The sequence below is a fragment of the Protopterus annectens genome, chromosome 16.part0 (genome assembly GCF_019279795.1).
Source record: "Protopterus annectens isolate FY-2018-M chromosome 16.part0, PAN1.0, whole genome shotgun sequence".
Classification (NCBI taxonomy): Eukaryota; Metazoa; Chordata; order Ceratodontiformes; family Protopteridae; genus Protopterus; species Protopterus annectens.
In genome coordinates this window covers 629,737,922-629,743,787 of record NC_056750.1, presented here as the reverse complement: position 1 = coordinate 629,743,787, position 5,866 = coordinate 629,737,922, and positions in this window count along the sequence as shown.

The following is a 5,866-nucleotide window of genomic DNA, read 5'->3' as shown; positions in this document are numbered from 1 at the left end:
TCAAATGTTCTTTGAAGTTACAATTATCTAAATGGTGGTGCCGAAGCGACTGGCTGAACACATTCTTTCTATTGTCTTAACTTAAGGAATGACTGCTGGAGTGTACTTGTGAAACATCTTTTATTGTTGTAGTTTCCTGAGCAGGTGTTAGCTTGCTAAATAATGCAGTTTGTTTGCCTGGGAACTCCAGCCTAAGTGTCAAAATGATGTGATGTGCATACTGGGAAAACCTAAGTGTTAAAATGATGTAATCTGGGAGGGCCTTAGCAGAGCTGTTTGTTAGTGAGTTTAAAAACTATTAAGCAACTGTAAGCATTTTGTCTTGGACCATCAACCCCAGCACTGCTTATGCTCTCTATATATATGTAAGTAGGATTGTAGCACTGTGTTTTCTCTTAAGATTAGCTAAAGATTAGAAAGTTAGATTAAGTGTTTTTTTCTTTGACATCAGACCTGTCCTACTGTATTATTTTAAGTTTCTTTGTGATCTCTGAACTCTTAGAGATCTCTGTGGTGTAGTAGTATTGTCTTGTGTTTTAATTATTTATTATTAAATATTTTTAAAACCTTTACCTGTGGCTGGTTTGTGTAGAGATAAGTAGGGTCTAGAGTATATTGCATATTTATAGAGTTTATTGCAATAAGCCACTCTAATAAGCCTTAGACTGAATAATCACATTACCAACTGGATAATAATACTGCACAGTAATAATTGGACACCCTTTTAAGGGCCTTTGGAAAGCTGATAATTATTAAGCTGGTGGTGGCAGTAATTACTACCGTATAGTCTGGGTAAAGAGGCACAGCTAGAGAATCTGTGCCAGCCTTTCCCAGGAGTGTCTGTGAAGTTGTATAAATACTTATCTCAAAGTGTGGGTGTGTGCCAGCTACCTGGGCAGGGACATGAAGCACTGGTTGGACAGAGAGAGTACTGAAGGTTAGCTTGCCAGCTAGGCTGAGATCTGAACCCTGTAGCTGTGCCAGTGGGGAGTCTTATTGGGGACCTGGGAAGCAAGGGAGCAACCAGCCCCAAACTGACTGTGATCTCTGTGTGCACTTAAGGGAAATTGTACTTTGCTGTATTTGTTACCCTTTCCTCTTCTATGAGACAACCTCCCTGGTGTTAATGGTGAGGATTGAGGCTCCTTGATTGCTGGGCAGGGCACAGTCACCACATATCTGGTGGCAGTGGTTGGGATAAGATATCCTCACATATCTGTTTGGCAGTGGTGGGATATCCACATCACATATTATTAATTGGCAAATATTAATTGGATTGTAGTGGTGTGGGTAGAGTGAATCCTGTAGCATATGTACAGTGATTTCTGAAGGTGTTTTGTACTCTAAATCAGCCACGCAGTGTATACTCAGAGTTCAGATCACAATTGTTTTATTTCTTTTGTTAGCTTAGTTAGTCAGGGTGAGCAGACAGCATGTCAGTACAGGAGTATGGAAAGCTGACAAGGAGCCAGCTAGTGAAGATGTGCCAGGTTAGGGGACTGGTGCATGGAAACCTGACTAAGGCAGACCTGATTGCAGCCTTGGTTACAGCTGCATCAGAAAACAGCATCCAGGAGGACAATCAGACTGGCAGTGGAGATACAATATCCTTGGAGAATGGACAGCTCAACCTTTCTACGAAGGACAATCAGACTGGCAGTGGAAATACAATATCCTCAGAAAATGGACAGCTCAACCTTTCTGCAGTGGACTTAAAAATCTAGCTGGAGCTAAAGAGACTTGAGTTGGAGGCCAGGCATTTGGAGATAGAAACCAAGAAAAGGAGCATCAGAGGAAGCATGAGAGGGAAATGGTGACACTTCACCAGTGTCATGGAGGTAATGGGGAAGGGAGTAACTGGACCCCAGAAGCACAATCCACAATTTAAAGAGGGGAATAATTTTGATAGTTTCATTCACATGTTTAAAAGGGTATGCAAACGGTATAGTGTTGACCAAAGGCTCTGGGTACGGTTCCTGACCCCCTTACTCCATGGGAAATCTGTAACTTGTATATTATAAATGCTTGACTCTGTCTGTTTTGATTATACTGCTGTAAAAAAATGTCTGTTAAAATGTTTTAAGCTAACACCTGAAATGTATAGGAAAAAGGTTTGTGAGCATAGACGCAAGGCAGATGAAAATGTATGTGAATATGTTGCTGAACTGAGCACTTATTTTCATAGCTGGGTGAGTGGATGTCAGGGCACCACTTCTGAAGGGCTGGCAGACCTTTTGGTGAGGGAACAAGCCCTTAGCACTTTGCCTGAGGACATGAAGATCTGGTTAGCTGATAGACAATGTGCTACTTCAGATGAGTTGGGGAAGAAGGGAGATCTATACCTGGCCAGCAGAGCAGCCCTGCACAGGAAGTGAACCCCCAGTACTGCTCATGGGTCTAAAAAAACCCATGGTGGGCAGCACAGTCTGCCCCAACAGAATCCGCAAGTAGCAGGGGAAGCCACTAGTCCAGGTACACATCCATGAGCTAGGGTTAAATGTTTTGAATGCAACCAGTGGGGCTATGTGCCATACAGATGTCCACGGAGGCAAGGTGGGGAACCAAAGGTGAGGGAGCCAGTAAGTGGAAAAGACAAAATGCCAATAGTGGGTTGTCTTGAGACAACAGGAGTATGAAACTACCATCCTGCAGATGTCCTGAGAGGGAAGGATTTGGATGAGGCAGTACTATGTACTCATGCAGTTACATGCAGTCAGGCTAGGAGACAAGCATGTGGGTCTGGTAGCCTGGGGAAGACCCAGACAGACTGCATACTTGCAGCCAGGACTGTTGAGGTGGTTACTTCAGGGAGTGAGCTACACTGTAGCAGTGAGACTGAATGTGAGCCACAGCTGCTTGTGGGTACTGATGTTCCCTTGGACAGGGTAACTGCAAAGGTAGAGGTGAGTAGTAGTACCCAGGCTGACAGTGAGGCACCACTGTCAGAGGATGCCAGACTTCCTGTGGAAGGGGAGTTGGGAAGGGTTACAAGGAAGGAGTTGAGGCAGGTTCAGCTCTCAGACCCTACATTGCAAGGCCTGAGGCAGGTAGCTAGGGAGGCACCTGATTCTCAAGGGAAGGGGGAATCTGTATACTGGGACAAAGGGTTACTATACAGAGAGTGGACCCCTGAGGGAGGGCTAGAAGGTGAGAGAGTACAGCAGTTGGTAGTGCCTAGAGCTTACCGCCTGGCGCTTCTAGCCATAGCCCATGATATTCCCTTTGCATGTCATATGGGCATAAAACGTACAAAGAGGCATATTATACAAAACTTCTACTGGCCTGGAATTTCCAGAGATGTAACAGGGTACTGCAGGACCTGTGAGTAGTGCCAAACGTAGGCAAGGCAGGAGACAAGGTGAGAGCTCCTTTGATGCCTTTGCCTATGATTGAGGAGCCATTTCAGAGGGTAGCTATGAATATTGTGGGTCCTCTGAGTACCCCAAGTTCCACAGGGAAAAATTATATCCTAGCGGTAGTGGATTATGATACACGATACCCTGAGGCAGTGGCTTTGGCCTCCATTGAGGCAGAAAAGGTGGAAAATTCTTTGATAGAGATTTTTAGCAGGGTAGGTTTCCTAAAAGAAATACTGACTGACCGAGGTGCCAATTTCATGTCAGACCTGCTGGTTTGTCTGTGGAAGTCCTGTGGGGTGAAGCACATGAAGACCACCCCCTACCATCCCCAGACTAATGGTCTTGATGAGAGGTTAAACTCTACAATCAAATCCATGCTATGGGCATTTGCAGATCAGTTTAAGAGGGAGTGGGACAAATATTTATCCCATCTGTTGTTTGCTTACAGAGAGGTTCCCCTAGGAATCCACAGGTTTTTCACCCTTTAAGTTGCTGTATGGGCATAGGGTGAGGGAACCACTAGATTTAATTTGTGATGAGTGGGAAGGTGAGTTTGAGTCTCACAAGGAGTCTGTTGTGGCATATGTCCTAACCCTCAGGACAAGGCTCAGGGAACTCATGGGCTTGGCCCAGGAGAACCTTGCAGAAGCCCAACAACAGAAAAAGGTGTAGTATGACAGGAATGCTTGAGCTAGAGAGTATGCTGTGGGGCAGCAGGTAATGGTTCTCATTCCTGTCAGACACAACAAGCTGCAAGCAGCTTGGGAGGGACCCTACAAGGTGGTAAGAAAGGTAAGTGATGTTAACTACATGGTGGAAGTGCTAGGCAGATGGCAGGAGCACAAACTGTACCATATTAACATGATGAAACCTTACCATGATAGGAAGGCCCTTGTGCTGAGTATTTGCAGTGGATTGCAGGAGGAGTCTGAGGGAGATCTGGGGACTGATCTCATCAGTGAGGCTCGGGCTGACACCTCCCAGATTCAAGAAATTTGAGCAGTGTTGCAGGAATTTGGGGACATGTTCACTGGGAGACCAAGGAGCACCCACCTGGTGCAGCACCAGGTGGATACAGGACCCCAAAGGCCTATTAGGCAAGCCCCTTATAGAGTGCCTGAGAGAGTCAAACAGACTCTGAGGGAAGAGGTACAGGAGATGTTGGAACTAGGGTTGATTCAAGAGTCCAACAATCCCTGGGCCTCACCAGTGGTGTTGATGCCAAAGAAGGATGGCAGCACCAGGTTCTGTGTGGATTACAGGAAATTAAATAGTCACACAGAGTCAGATGCTTACCCCATGCCTAGGACAGATGAGATCCTAGAGTAGCTGGGTGGGGCTAAGTATCTTACAACCATTGATCTTACCAAGGGTTACTGGCAGGTGCCCTTGACTCCCAGTGCTAGAGAGAAGTCAGCCTTTGTGACTCCTTTTGGCTTGTACAAGTTCACAAAAATGCCCTTTGGGATGAAGAATTCCACAGCGACTTTCCAGGGGCTGGTAAATAATATCCTAGCAGGAGCAGGAGGGTTTGCCCTTTCTTACCTATATGATATTGCCATCTACAGCCATTCCTAGCCAGAGCACCTTCAGCATGTCAGGGAGGTGTTGGGCAGACTACAGAGGGCAGGGTTGACTAAGCTGAGCAAATATCAGGTGGGTATGGCAGAGGTCTCCTACCTAGAACATAGAGTGGGGAGTGGTAAGATAAGGCCAGAACCTGCCAAAGTGGAAGCTATTCAGGCATGGCCTGCTCCTGTTACCAAAAAGCAGGTGAGGGCATTCTTAGGGACAGCAGGGTACTACAGAAAGGTCATCCCTAGTTATAGTACCATAGCTGCTCCCCTCACAGACCTGACAAGGAAGAACAGGCCAGATAAGGTAGTGTGGACCCCAGCATGTGAGCAGGCATTTCAGAAACTTAAAGAAGCTTTGGGAGGACCTCCTGTGTTAGCCAGTCCAGATTACAGCAAAGAATTTGTTGTGCAAGTGGATGTTTCAAACTGTGGGGTGGAGGATGTACTTGGCCAGATTTTTTCAGAGAGGGAAGAGCACCCAGTGGTTTATCTCAGTCGTAGGCTCCAACCCAGGGAGGAATGCTATGCAGCTGTAGCAAAGGAATGTCTAGCTATAGTGTGGGCATTTCAGAAACTTCATCCTTATCTGTATGGAAGGAAATTCACTGTAATGACAGATCACAACCCTCTAACATTGTTAAACAGAGCCAGTCAGCGAAATGCCAAATTGCTAAGATGGAGCCTGGGGTTGCAAGCATATATATCAGTGCAGCACCGCAGTGGGATTAGCAATGCCAATGCAGATGGGCTCTCAAGACAGGGAATGGGGTGAAGTACACCCAGATACACCTAACCATGTCAAGCGGCGTTTCTCAAGGGTCACTGGAAAAACTAGCTTGGGTTCTCCATGGGGGAAGAGATGTGAAGATTGGGGAAAGATGGGCGAAGGCTGCCAGCCTAGTCAAATAGAATTTGATACATAATTCTATC